Here is a 15,322-nt window from a genome sequence, read left to right as displayed (position 1 = left end):
CAGAAAGCCCTCTAGCCTTTTAGGTTTAGGTTGCCTCTGGGCACGTGCCTTGCCTTGACATGGGCTAATTGATTGACTGACATAACGAGATGAAAACTGCTGATGCACAACCACATTTCTAAATTGCACGTTGTGTATTGTACTATGCTATCTCTCAACAGTAAGTTCAGTGACTTCCTACACACAGCACGCTGCTTACTCTGTGTTTAGGCAGAGGCGGCACCGATTGCCAATATGTAATTTTGTAATTTGGGGGAACTATCCCTTTAAATAGTAAGCAATGGGATAGTGATAAAGTTACTGAAATTTAAGGTGGGGCCGTATCCAGTTCTAATAACGACAAAAATATATAAGGCGTATGGATGGACTCACCTGTTAAAGGAGTGTAGGTGAAGTGCTGCGCCTGACTGCGTTTCCTCCTCCCGTTGATCACATAGAAGTTAACTTTAGCCGCGTGATAAATGGTGTGATCTCGATATGGAGGGATCTCGACAAACAGCATGCTCTTGATATAATATGGTACAGTAGAACATCAGTCATTTGTCATAGAGTATCACTGGGCGACAGTGTGAACTGTGGATATACCATGTCGCTATACTGAGGCTGTGTGAGATGCACTACAATATCAAAAGTATGTGGACAACAGGTATTCGAAAATCATGGGCATTAATATGGAGTTGGTTCCCCCCTTTGCTGCTATGAAAGCTTCCTCTTCTGGGAAGGTTTTCTAATAGATGTTTGAACATTGCCGCGGGGACTTGCTTCCAGTCCTGGCTCGCAGTCGGTGTTCCAATTCATCCCAAAGGAGTTTGATGGGGTTGAGGCCCATGGTTCTCTGCAGGCCAGTCAAGATCTTCCACACCGATCTCGAAGGAACCATTTCTGTAATACCTCGCTTTGCGCACAGGGGCATTGTTATGCTGAAACAGGAAAGGGCCTACCCCAAACTGTTGGCACAAAGTTAGAAGCACAGAATTGTCTAGAATGTCATTGTATGCTGTAGCGTTAAGCTTTCCCTTCATCCGCCAAACCTAGATTCTCCAGATGGTGAAGCGTGAATCATCATTCCAGAGAACGTGTTTCCACTGCTCCAGGGTCCAATGGCGGCGGGCTTTACACCACTCCAGCACCACTCCAGCCGACGCTTGGCATTGCGCATTGCGCATGGTGATCTTAGGCTTGTGATCGGCTGCTCGGCCATGGAAACCCATTTCATGAAGCTCCTGACGACCTGTTCTTGTGCTGTTCTTGTGCTGACTTTGCTTCAGCACTCGGTGGTCCCGTTCTGTGAGCTTGTGTGGCCTACCACTTTGCGGCTGAACCGTTGCTCCTACACATTTCCACTTCACAATAACAGCACTTACAGTTGACCAGGGCAACTCTAGCAGCACAGAAATTTGACAAATGTACTTGCTGGAAAGGTGGCAACCTATGACGGTGCCATGTTCAAAGTCACTGAGCTTTTCAGCAAGGCCATTCTACTGCCAATGTTTGTCTATGTATATTGCATGGCTGTGTGCTCAATTTTATACACCTGTCAGCAATGGGTGTGGCTGAAATAGCCAAATTTACTAATTTGAAGGGGTGTCCACATACTTTTGTATATATGTAGAAGAAGAGGAGTTAGGTAGTACTTTATAAAGCCAGTAGTATTTTAATGTCACTGTTCATAAATGTGTTAGGACAGTAACTCACTGATTGGCTTTTGTCTCGGTCTACTGATGCTTCCACTTCCCAAATCTGCAGCCTATCTAAAAGAAACACAATGCAATGCAGTGTACCATTAGCATAATGGAATAAATTGAATTAAATAATAGGAGTGTAGAAGAGATTGATATGAACAAACTCTAAAAATTAGCAGGGAGGGATGTGAAGGCAGCTAGAGTAGTAAAACTGGAGTGACATTCTTGTATTTATTTAATAAATATTATCTTAAACAGGAGCTAACTAGTGTATTTATAATCAAATGGAACCTTTTGGATCTGACCAAAACACAAATGGCACAAACAAAGTAATGTGGTGGTAGCAACAAACTTAGCAATTACATGTTTCATACTCAGGATGTTAAGAAAGCCTTTGTAAATCTATCAAGGTCATGAGGTTTTATGAAAACCCCCTATCCACCCCCAGTTTCTTCTCAGTAACTGGCACGTAGGCAGTATCAGTAAAGATTCTCTGTCATCTCTGCTCTAGTATATTCCCATCTCAACTTTTACCTACTGCTCACAGCCCACGTTTTGAGTAAAGTGAGACAAAAAAAAAACTTTGCTTGAAGATGATATCTGTGGTTTGTCTAACCACATCCTCTCGCACTAAACCACATGGTAAACAAGAGAGCAGTTTACAAACTCATAATGGTACTTATATTCTGCACCCACACCTTGTTACGTGACACTACAGAGGCATCATAATCCTGTAATGACAATACAATGATGGAAAAGAATCATTGCAATATGTAGGCCCTATGTGGCTCAGTTAGTAAGAGCATAGAGCTGGCCATGCTAAGATCATGGCTTCAATCCCTACAGGGATCACATACACACACTGTACTGTAAGGTTGCTTTTGACAAAATGGTCTCCTAAATGGCATATAATTGAATATTACAGAACATTTTGATCTAGTCATTGTTTTTCATTTCTGCTGTTATTTGAGCATGTGCAGTGCATCCCTATTTTGTGACTGTTTGAACTTGGGAGTAGTGCGTCACTGTAAACCTGTTATCTAGAGCAAATGTTCTGGGAATTGACTTCTCAATAGGACAACTATTACACAATAGTTATCAACTACTGCTGTACAAAGTCAGTGGCCTTGTGGTTTGAGAGTCAGAGATCAGAAGGTTGGGATTTGATTCCTGGCAGTCATACTAAAGATGCCATTACTAGATACAATGACTTGCTTTTCCTTGCTCTTTGGAGTCTAGACCAGGTTCATGTAAAGCACAACTGCTGATGTAAAAAGGGCTTTGTATATTTGATTGATTGATTGGAAATTCCTCACCGAGTGTATTCTTCGTGAACACCACCTTGGAATAAGAGGTGAAGTTCTGTCCGGTCAGTATCATCTGCTGTCTCCCTAGAACCGAGCAGCGGTCTACGTCCTGACTCTCTACAGTGGGAAGCTGGTGGGCCAACCTCTGGGCTGTGGAACCACAGTAGAATATCATTAGGAGAACGTTAGAAGAACCATAGGAGTACATTATTTACAATCCGGGGGTGACATTTTGCACAGCAAATCGCTGTGAGCAAAATAACTAATATTTCAAAAAGACAGGAAGACATATAGACAGGAAGGCAGTTTACTAAATTCCAGTCATATAATCCTTATATAACATTACATTACTGAAGAAAAGGTTTGGATTAAATTGCTGTGCAGATTATTATTATTATTATTATTATTTGCAGTAGTTATAAATCAGGTTGCTGGAACAAAAGTTAACTTACAACACTCAATGGGAAGGGAGGCCACTTGAAGAGAGACATACTGTCCTCCTGGATGGGGAATATGGACCCGGAATACCAGACGGACACAGGTATTCTTCCGTCCGATGTATGTCTCTCCTGTCCTCAGCTCAATGTCAGCGTTTCTCAGCTTTAGGATCCCAGCACAGTCAATCCTTTACATGGGAAGTGAACATTTATTTGATTAATTATTTTATAACCTAGCTCTGAAAACATCTGTGTGTGTACTACACTGTCTCTAATGTGGCAGCTCTCCTTACACTGCTCTCATGTTGTTCTTGGGCTCCAGAGGGATCTCTAGGACGTTGGTGTTATTGACCATTATCTCGTTGCTAGGGGTGGTGATGGTTTTCCCCGTGATGCGGTGCACATGGTAGAAGGCATGGGGCTTGAGGAGCCTCTTGTCAGCTGTTCCGATGGACACCAGCAGACCCAGTGGAGCTTTGCCTCTGTACCCATGAAGCTGTCAACAACAAACAAACAGTTTAACCATTAATACTGGAATCTGCCACGTCCGTTTGGGATTGGTTCGACAGAGGGCATAGCGCGATATCTTAAAAGCTTCCTTACTCTAACCCGGAAGCTTATAAGAAATCCCGCTATGCCCTCCGACGAACCATCAAACAAGCAAAGCATCAATACAGGACTAAGATCGAATCATACTACACCGGCTCCGACGCTTGTCGGATGTGGCAGGGCTTGCAAACTATTACAGACTATAAAGGGAAGCACAGGCGAGAGCTGCCCAGTGACACGAGCCTACCAGACGAGCTAAATTACTTTTATGCTCGCTTCGAGGCAAGTAATACTGGAACTGTTACGGTGCGTGAATGAGGACCCAAAAGCGAATTAACGTAAACAGAGCTTCTTTAATAACAAAACATACGTAGGCTCAGATGGACCGGCAGATTCTGACAGGACAGGACAAGGTTGCAGCAAACATGACGATAGTCTGGTTCAGGCATGAATAACACAAACAAGAATCCGACAAAGACAGAAACAAAAACAGAGAGAGATATAGAGGACTAATCAGAGGGAAAAAGGGAACAGGTGGGAAAAGGGGTGACGAGGTAGTTAGGAGGAGACAAGGAACAGCTGGGGGAAAGAGGGGGAGAAAAGGTAACCTAATAACGACCAGCAGAGGGAGACAGGGTGAAGGGAAAGGACAGAAACAAGACACAACATGACAATACATGACAGTACCCCCCCACTCACCGAGCGCCTCCTGGCGCACTCGAGGAGGAAACCTGGCGGCAACGGAGGAAATCATCGATCAGCGCACGGTCCAGCACGTCCCGAGAGGGAACCCAACTCCTCTCCTCAGGACCGTACCCCTCCCAATCTACTAGGTACTGATGACCACGGCCCCGAGGACGCATGTCCAAAATCCTACGGACCCTGTAGATGGGTGCGCCCTCGACAAGGATGAGGGGGGGGGGGGGGAAGACGAGCGGGGGCGCGAAGAACGGGCTTGACACAGGAGACATGGAAGACCGGGTGGACGCGACGAAGATATCGCGGAAGAAGAAGTCGAACTGCGACAGGATTAATGATCTGGGAAATACGGAACGGACCAATGAACCGCGGGGTCAACTTGCGAGAAGCGGTCTTAAGGGGAAGGTTCTGAGTGGAGAGCCAAACTCTCTGACCGCGACAATATCTAGAACTCTTAGTTCTACGCTTATTAGCAGCCCTCACAGTCTGCGCCCTATAACGGCAAAGTGCAGACCTGACCCTCTTCCAGGTGCGCTCGCAACGTTGGACAAAAGCCTGAGCGGAGGGGACGCTGGACTCGGCGAACTGAGATGAGAACAGCGGAGGCTGGTACCCGAGGCTACTCTGAAAAGGAGATAGCCCGGTCGCAGACGAAGGAAGCGAGTTGTGGGCGTATTCTGCCCAGGGGAGCTGTTCTGACCAAGACGCAGGGTTGCGAAAAGAAAGACTGCGTAAGATGCGACCAATAGTCTGATTGGCCCGTTCTGCTTGACCGTTAGACTGGGGGTGAAAGCCGGAAGAGAGACTGACGGAAGCCCCAATCAAACGGCAAAACTCCCTCCAAAATTGAGACGTGAATTGCGGACCTCTGTCCGAAACGACGTCTGACGGAAGGCCATGAATTCTGAAAACATTCTCGATGATGATTTGTGCCGTCTCTTTAGCAGAAGGAAGCTTAGCAAGGGGAATAAAATGAGCCGCCTTAGAGAACCTGTCGACAACCGTAAGAATAACAGTCTTCCCCGCTGACGAAGGCAGTCCGGTGACAAAATCTAAGGCGATGTGAGACCACGGTCGAGAGGGAATGGGAAGCGGCCTGAGACGGCCGGCAGGAGGGGAGTTACCGGACTTAGTCTGCGCGCAGACCGAACAAGCAGCCACGAAGCGACGCGTGTCATGCTCCCGGGTGGGCCACCAAAAACGCTGGCGAATGGAAGCAAGCGTACCCCGAACGCCAGGGTGGCCGGCTAACTTGGCAGAGTGAGCCCACTGAAGAACGGCCAGACGAGTAGGAACGGGAACGAAAAGAAGGTTCCTGGGACAAGCGCGCGGCGACGGAGTTTGAGTGAGTGCTTGCTTTACCTGCCTCTCAATTCCCCAGACAGTCAACCCGACAACACGCCCCTCAGGGAGAATCCCCTCGGGGTCAGTGGAGGCTACTGAAGAACTGAAGAGACGAGATAAAGCATCAGGCTTGGTGTTCTTAGAGCCCGGACGATAAGAAATCACGAACTCGAAACGAGCGAAAAACAGCGCCCAGCGCGCCTGACGCGCATTAAGTCGTTTGGCAGAACGGATGTACTCAAGGTTCCTATGGTCAGTCCAAACGACAAAAGGAACGGTCGCCCCCTCCAACCACTGTCGCCATTCGCCTAGGGCTAAGCGGATGGCGAGCAGTTCGCGGTTTCCCACATCATAGTTACGTTCCGACGGCGACAGGCGATGAGAAAAATACGCGCAAGGGTGGACCTTGTCGTCAGAGAGGGAGCGCTGAGAAAGAATGGCTCCCACGCCCACCTCTGACGCGTCAACCTCGACCACGAACTGTCTAGAGACGTCAGGTGTAACAAGGATAGGAGCGGATGTAAAACGATTCTTGAGGAGATCAAAAGCTCCCTGGGCGGAAACGGACCACTTAAAGCACGTCTTGACAGAAGTAAGGGCTGTGAGAGGAGCTGCCACCTGACCGAAATTACGGATGAAACGACGATAGAAGTTCGCGAAGCCGAGAAAGCGCTGCAGCTCGACGCGTGACTTAGGGACGGGCCAATCAATGACAGCCTGGACCTTAGCGGGATCCATCTTAATGCCTTCAGCGGAAATAACAGAACCGAGAAATGTGACGGAGGAGGCATGAAAAGTGCACTTCTCAGCCTTCACAAAAAGACAATTCTCTAAAAGGCGCTGGAGGACACGTCGAACGTGCTGAACATGAATCTGGAGTGACGGTGAAAAAATCAGGATATCGTCAAGGTAAACGAAAACAAAGATGTTCAGCATGTCTCTCAGGACATCATTGACTAATGCCTGAAAGACAGCTGGAGCGTTAGCGAGGCCGAAAGGAAGAACCCGGTATTCAAAGTGCCCTAACGGAGTGTTAAACGCTGTCTTCCACTCGTCCCCCTCCCTGATGCGCACGAGATGGTAAGCGTTACGAAGGTCCAACTTAGTGAAAAACCTGGCTCCCTGCAGGATCTCGAAGGCTGAAGACATAAGAGGAAGCGGATAACGATTCTTCACTGTTATGTCATTCAGCCCTCGATAATCTATGCAGGGGCGCAGGGACCCGTCCTTCTTCTTAACAAAAAAAAACCCCGCTCCGGCGGGAGAGGAGGAGGGGACTATGGTACCGGCGGCAAGAGCTACAGACAAATAATCTTCGAGAGCCTTACGTTCGGGAGCCGACAGAGAGTATAGTCTACCCCGGGGGGGAGTGGTTCCCGGAAGGAGATCAATACTACAATCATACGACCGGTGTGGAGGAAGAGAGGTGGCCCTGGACCGACTGAACACCGTGCGCAGATCGTGATATTCCTCCGGCACCCCTGTCAAATCACCAGGCTCCTCCTGTGAAGAAGAGACAGAGGAAACAGGAGGGATAGCAGACATTAAACATTTCACATGACAAGAGACGTTCCAGGAGAGGATAGAATTACTAGACCAATTAATAGAAGGATTATGACAAACTAGCCAGGGATGGCCCAAAACAACAGGTGTAAAAGGTGAACGAAAAATTAAAAAAGAAATGGTTTCGCTATGATTACCAGAGACAGTGAGGGTTAAAGGTAGCGTCTCACGCTGAATCCTGGGGAGAGGACTACCATCCAAGGCGAACAAGGCCGTGGGCTCCCTTAACTGTCTGAGAGGAATGTCATGTTCCCGAGCCCAGGTCTCGTCCATAAAACAGCACTCCGCCCCAGAGTCTATTAAGGCACTGCAGGAAGCTGACGAACCGGTCCAGCGTAGATGGACCGACAAGGTAGTGCAGGATCTTGAAGGAGAGACAGGAGTAGTAGCGCTCACCAGTAGCCCTCCGCTTACTGATGAGCTCTGGCTTTTACTGGACATGAAGTGACAAAATGACCAGCGGAACCGCAATAGAGACAGAGGCGGTTGGTGATTCTCCGTTCCCTCTCTTTAGTCGAGATGCGGATACCTCCCAGCTGCATAGGCTCAGCACCCGAGCCGGCAGAGGAAGATGGTAGTGATGCGGAGAGGGGGGCAACGGAGAACGCGAGCTCCTTTCCACGAGCTCGGTGACGAAGATCAACCCGTCGCTCAATGCGAATAGCGAGTTCAATCAAGGAATCCACGCTGGAAGGAACCTCCCGGGAGAGAATCTCATCCTTTACCTCTGCGCGGAGACCCTCCAGAAAACGAGCGAGCAAAGCCGGCTCGTTCCAGCCACTGGAGGCAGCAAGAGTGCGAAACTCAATAGAGTAGTCTGTTATGGATCGATTACCTTGACATAGGGAAGACAGGGCCCTGGAAGCCTCCTCCCCAAAAACAGATCGATCAAAAACCCGTATCATCTCCTCCTTAAAGTCCTGATACTGGTTAGTACACTCAGCCCTTGCCTCCCAGATTGCCGTGCCCCACTCACGAGCCCGTCCAGTAAGGAGAGATATGACGTAGGCGATACGAGCAGTGCTCCTGGAGTAAGTGTTGGGCTGGAGAGAAAACACAATATCACACTGGGTGAGGAACGAGCGGCATTCAGTGGGCTCCCCAGAGTAACACGGCGGGTTATTGATTCTGGGCTCCGGAGATTCGAAAGCCCTGGAAGTGGCCGGTGGATCGAGGCGGAGATGGTGAACCTGTTCTGTGAGGTTGGAGACTTGGGTGGCCAGGGTCTCAACGGCATGTCGAGCAGCAGACAATTCCTGCTCGTGTCTGCCTAGCATCGCTCCCTGGATCTCGACGGCTGAGTGGAGAGGATCCGAAGTCGCTGGGTCCATTCTTGGTCGGATTCTTCTGTTACGGTGCGTGAATGAGGACCCAAAAGCGAATTAACGTAAACAGAGCTTCTTTAATAACAAAACATACGTAGGCTCAGATGGACCGGCAGATTCCGACAGGACAGGACAAGGTTGCAGCAAACATGACGATAGTCTGGTTCAGGCATGAATAACACAAACAAGAATCCGACAAAGACAGAAACAAAAACAGAGAGAGATATAGAGGACTAATCAGAGGGAAAAAGGGAACAGGTGGGAAAAGGGGTGACGAGGTAGTTAGGAGGAGACAAGGAACAGCTGGGGGAAAGAGGGGGAGAAAAGGTAACCTAATAACGACCAGCAGAGGGAGACAGGGTGAAGGGAAAGGACAGAAACAAGACACAACATGACAATACATGACAGGAACATGCATGAGAGCGCCAGCTGTTACGGACAACTGTGTGATCACACTCCCCGCAGCTGATGTGATTAAGACCTTTAAACAGGTCAACATTCACAAGGCTGCAGGGCCAGATGGATTACCAGGACGTGTACTCCAAGCATGCGCTGACCAACTGGCAAGTGTCTTCATTGACATTTTCAGCCTTTGCCTTTGAGTCTGTAATACCAACATGTTTCAAGCAGACCACCATAGTCCCTGTGCCCAAGAACACTAAGGTAACCTGCCTAAATAACTACAGACCAGTAGCACTCATGTCTATAGCCATGAAGTGCTTTGAAAGGCTGGTCATGGCTCACATCAACACCATTATCCCAGAAACCGTAGGCCCACACTCAATTTACATACCGCCCAAACAGATCCACAGATGATGGAATCTCTATTGCACTTCGCACTGCTCTTTCCCACCTGGACAAAAGGAACACCTACTGTATGTGAGAATGCTATTCATTGACTACAGCTCAGTGTTCAACACCATAGTTCCCTCAAAGCTCATCACTAAGCTAAGGACCCTGGGACTAAACACCTCCCTCTGCAACTGGATCATGGACTTCCTGATGGGCCACCCCCAGGTGGTAAGGATAGGTAACAACACATCTGCCATGCTGATCCTTAACCTGGGGGCCCCTCAGGGGTGCGTGCTCAGTCCCCTCCTGTACGCCCTGTTCACTCATGACTGCACGGCTAGGCACGACTCCAACACCATCATTAAGTTTGCCGATTACACAACAGTGGTAGGCCTGATCACCAACAATGACGAGACAGCCTATAGGGAAGAGGTCAGATACCTGGCAGTGTAGCGCCAGGACAACAACCTCTCCCTCAATGTGATCAAGACTAAGGAGATGAATGTGGACTACCAGCAAAGGAGGACCGAGCACGCCCCCATTCTCATTGACGGGGCTGTAGTGGAGCAGTTGAGAGCTTCAAGTTCCTTGGTGTCCACATCACCAACAAACTAACATGGTCCAAGCACACCAAGACAGTCGTGAAGAGGGCATGAAAGGATTTGGCATGGGTCCTCAGATCCTCAAAAGGTTCCACAGCTGCACCATCAAGAGCATCCTGACTGGTTGCATCACTGCCTGGTATGGCAACTGCTCAGCCTCCGACCACAAGGCACTACAGAGGGTAATGCGTACGGCCCAGTACATCACTGGGGCCAAGCTTCCTGCCATCCACAAGCTTCCTGCCTCCTTGACTCTCTACTGGTACCCCCTGTATATAGCCTCGCTATTGTTATTTTACTGCTGCTCTTTAATTATTTGTTACTTTATTTCTTTTTTGGGGTGGTATTTTTCTTAAAACTGTGTTGTTGGTTAAGGGCTTGTAAGTAAGCATTTCACTGTACGGTCTACCCCTGCTGTATTTGGCAAATGTGACAAATAAAATTTGATTTATTAAAACAAAGATGTTACCGCAAACAACGAACATGGTTCTTCCCCCCGCCGACATCATTGCACGCGCGATAGAACAGCAGAATATGTACTGTGTCCTCTGTACTGCACAGATCTGGCATTCATTAGGCTTTTATACACGAGGGTAAATAATCATATCTCTGACCATTTCTTTTTTCATTTTGAACTGTGCACCACATTCTAATGTGTAATCTACAGTAGCACAATTCATTCTAGACACCTACTCATCAAAAGATGAAATTGTTGAAATCAGAGACATCTATAATTACTTAGGGAACATCGAGGGATAAATACTCAACAATATCACAGTTCTTATCCATTACATCATGAAGGAAAATTACTTCATTAGGTTACGAAAGGCCAACTCTGACATAATTATTTGTATATGTAGCGGATGGCTGATGATTAGCGGATGGTTAGCGTTGCTACTGTTGCCCTGGACCCAGAAATTCCTTGGCTTTCACGTCACAGAATGAGAAGACCGCTCATTAATTTAGTAACTATACATCAAAACCAACATGGCTTAGTCAATATGTCCCTGAAATATCTTCTACCGGATTTTCCATCAGATGAAAGTTAACCTCGATCCAAGGCTCAATTGCTTGAGCCTGCTGGGGATGAGATAAGTTGAAAGGGTTCACCTTTACATCAGTAAAGGATGATTCCAGCAGGTTTTGAGTGTGAGATGCTATATCACAAATCAACTTACTAAACAGGGAGTCTCCTTTACTTAAGACTCATGTACTCTTCCTCTCAAACTACTTGAATAGAACATTGTACTAAATAACTTATTGTAAAGATGAGTGCATGAGAGTATGGGCGCTTTCACTAATCCCCTGTATGATCTGGATCCAAGAGTGTTTGGTACGCTGATCTGTGCTATAAAGCATGTGTGAGTAGTGAGTCCAAGATCCAAGACCAGAGTACTAGGTATTGTGAGGGGCAGTGCGAATCGCATGTAACTTTTTTGCTCGTTACAAACAAGCTAGCTTGCTAACGTCATGTAGAATGAGCATCTTGCAAATCCTACCCTGAAACAATTATTGTCAGGTCTTGTAAAAGCTAAACTTATTTTGTATAATTCTCACAAACACTCCAGGAAACCGATTTCATATGTGAAAACACCCTATGTTGGTTTAACTGTGCTGTGCTGGTTTTGTGGTTGAATGGGTGTAGTCATAATAACGCAGGCTGATACAAGGATGTTCATTTACATATTGCAGCTGGGCACCTGAGACAAACAGGGTGACACAATGACAAGGAAACACCACCACAGACACATATTTATACACATGGGAGATCAAGCTGCACTATACATTTACACACTCAAACATCCACACAGGCACATTGTCAAAACCCATCCCCACAAACATACATACCTAGATTAAACACACACCTCCCCTCCCCACACCCAGTACCTGAACCACAGTGTGTCCTCCACCAGGTGCTTTGACTGCTCCCCTGCTGCCCTATGTCTCATAGTGGGCACGGTGCTCCAGACACAGCTCATATTGGTCTGAGTGACTGGGCAATTGCAAATCTAGAGGGGGCAGAGATGGCACAGGAATGAAGAGAGAGATTTCACTGGTTATAGCGGAGTAATGTCATTAGTAACATTACAAGAATTACAAAACACATATCAGAACATGAAATCACAATTTCAAATGCAATAGGATTTTCCTAATACTGCTTCTTTACATAGCCTGTCATTAAAGAGTCATTCTTATGAGGGATCATCATTCCCATAGCACATTATACCTGATTGCTCCGTGGGCTAGTGGAACTGGCCAGACAGATGTAGGGAGGATGTAGGTCTCAGCCCCAGCTTTGCCTCTCCTCCCCTGCTCCATGAGGTGCACATAGCCATCCCCCTGGCTCTCTCTGTACGTGTAGCACTCCTCCTTGGGCTGCACCATCGTGGAGGGCACCGCCCTGGGCAGGCTGGAACTGGGGCTGCTCAACACCTCTTCAAAGCTGGGAGTCTGCTCAGGGGCATTGGCCTGTGGGTCAGCCTGAGCCTGGGGTCCTTGGGGGTGGTGGGGCGAGGGGCTGAGGCTCCGGGAGCTCTGCTGCTGGCTGGTGGTCCCCAGGCTGGGGCCGCTGTACTGGTCATAGGTGCGTTTGCCCTGAGGAGAGGCGGAGTGAGAGCGCGGGTGGGTATGGGAGTGGGGGGAGGATGACCGCTGACTCTGCAGTACCAGGAATGTCTCCTCTGTGATGCTGGTGCACGGGGAGGTCCCTGGGGAGGAGTGAGCCATGGACATGTGGATGCCTTGGAAGTGGTCCAAGGTGGTCAAGCCTACCGCCCCCCCCCATCACCACTGGGAGATACACAAGGAGAGACCCAGGGAGAACAAGACTCGGACAGCCAGCCCGTGGAGGAGTTGCTTCTGGCAGGGCTTGGGCACTGAGGCTCTCGATAGGCTGTATTCTCATAGCCAGACACAGACAGGGCCGTCGATCTGGGGCTGGCATCCAGGGGCTGAGTCTGGTGAGGGTCCCCAGATGGGGTGATCTCAATCCTGGGGCTGGGGGAGGGAGCACCCTCTGGCGTGGAGGGGAGCTCCAGCGAGTTAAACCCAGGCCCAGACAGGCAGTCAGTGACAAGCCCATGGTAGTAGGACTGACTGGAGGTTGTATGGGCACAACTGGAACTGTCCTCACAAGAGTAGGGCACCATAGATGGAGGGTTGTGATCATCGTGAGGGGGAACCCCTGAGTTGTCTGTCAAGAATATGGAAGTATGAAGGGATTACTCATTTAGGCGAGTGCATCGTGGATTGCACCATTTCACGATCAGAATGGAGATTTTTATTCGTTTTACTAATTACCATACGCTTTCCATATTAGTGACAAAAAGTTTTGTTCTTACAATTTTTTTTATGGACATCAAGCAATTACACGTAATAATAGGAAACATGTTCCTAAAATAGCATGCATGTCTAATTGATGGAGTGACTCCATCATTCACCACTGGTTCAACCTGGCTTAATATAAACTCAGTCACAAAACCATGGATTTGAACAAGCAAGAAAAAGCTAATCGAAATATATTATTTTACATTTCGTTTTGTGACTGTAGCCTTTTCTGAGTAGCGTACAAAATATGATTTATGATAAGGATACTTTTGTTTTGTAAATCCTGAATAAAAATCCACGTTATAAACTCCAATTTAAATCTTTATTATTTTAACCCCAAAAGATTCGTTCACATGATTGACTGCACTTCTGGAAAATGCTTGCAGCCTTACCTTCATTCCCGCGAAAGTCATCCTCAGATGGGTTGTACAAAAACAGGTAGGAAAAGTCCAACTCCTCTTCACTGTTATCTTGACCAAGACCTTCCACAAGCTCCAAAGAATTTGGATCATTCTCTTCGTAGATGGAAGTCATCCCACGCACGTAAATTGTTTATCAAAATGAAAAGAATGACAAAACACCAATAGTTACATTAAACGTGTTACTTTCCCAACGATATAAACTGCACGTTCTCTCAACCAAATTGCAACATCAAAAGTCAAGGCTAACTTGACAGCGACAATTTTTAAAAAATCTGTCGATATGGCTTCCTGCTTTTAAGCTGTTGCATAGAATAATTGAGGCAGATGATTCAGTGGTGATGCAACGTTGTATCAAATGTTTTGGAATGTTGCTGAATAAAATAAAAGACACTGAAATGGCTACTGCATTTTGCATTTCAGGTGTAACAAAACTCTAGACCTACTTCACTATTAATAGGCCTATTATTTCAGAATCATTTGACACAGTTACCTTTATGTTTTAGATGCGACATGATATGATTGACTGAGCCTGAAAACATCATGTTCCATTTTGGAAGCATTAACATAATAGAACTGACTTGGCTGCTTTCTGTCACAAGTGCAATTGATAAACTTGCAGTATATGTAAAGCTGTTGGCCTATTTCATTCATGACATACAACAAGTTACTAATCCAGTGGGTGGTGCTACTGTTCACATTGGCGATTTTAGCATGTACATCTTGGTGGGGAAAACTCAAAAAAAGAGTTTAGATGCATGCCAGCAAAGACACTATACAACAAACACAACACTAAACAATACAATAATTGCACTATAATGGTGACATACAGTGCCCACAAACTGTTAGGGCCTACATAAAGCTGTCCCAACAGCAGAGGCCCAACAGCAGTCCCAAAACCTTACCACTGCTACACCTGGCTATCAGTAGATCCTTGTCTGACAGAGGAACAATTAATTCAGCTTAATTTATTGCCTTTAAAAAAAACATAGCTGATTCGGCTGACTTGCTTAAACAACTGTTGTCTCTATTGTCAATTGAGACGTACAAACTATGGCATAAGGGGGATTAAAGGCAATCTGTGATTTTGATTAAGACATTAATGAGCGTGCTATATATATTGACGTAGTCAATATAACTATTTGTTCAGCACTTTTGAAATGTACAGCAACAGAATTCAGAACATGGGCCGTTCTTACAGTATTCTCCCTGTACACCAAGTCAGAACCAAATGATAAATAAAGGGGGCATATAAGCAGACAAGGACATTTCTCTA

The 15,322-nt window shown here is 46.9% G+C and overlaps 1 long non-coding RNA gene and 1 pseudogene across 2 annotated transcripts in view; both read right to left on the bottom strand.

The window, feature by feature from the left end:
* LOC149975859 (uncharacterized) overlaps positions 1-15,322 on the bottom strand; it is a 944,026-nt gene that overhangs the window by 282,583 nt on the left and 646,121 nt on the right. The window lies entirely within an intron of this gene.
* Positions 12,506-14,235, bottom strand: LOC110493182 (nuclear factor of activated T-cells, cytoplasmic 2-like; annotated as a pseudogene). Its single transcript, XR_016488124.1, has one exon. The product of XR_016488124.1 is annotated as a nuclear factor of activated T-cells, cytoplasmic 2-like (transcript).

This window comes from Oncorhynchus mykiss, chromosome 17 (genome assembly GCF_057628025.1).
Source record: "Oncorhynchus mykiss isolate SJ-2025 chromosome 17, ASM5762802v1, whole genome shotgun sequence".
NCBI lineage: Eukaryota > Metazoa > Chordata > Actinopteri > Salmoniformes > Salmonidae > Oncorhynchus > Oncorhynchus mykiss.
The sequence above is the reverse complement of the archived record's forward strand: the minus strand, read 5'-3'. Positions and strand labels throughout refer to the sequence as shown.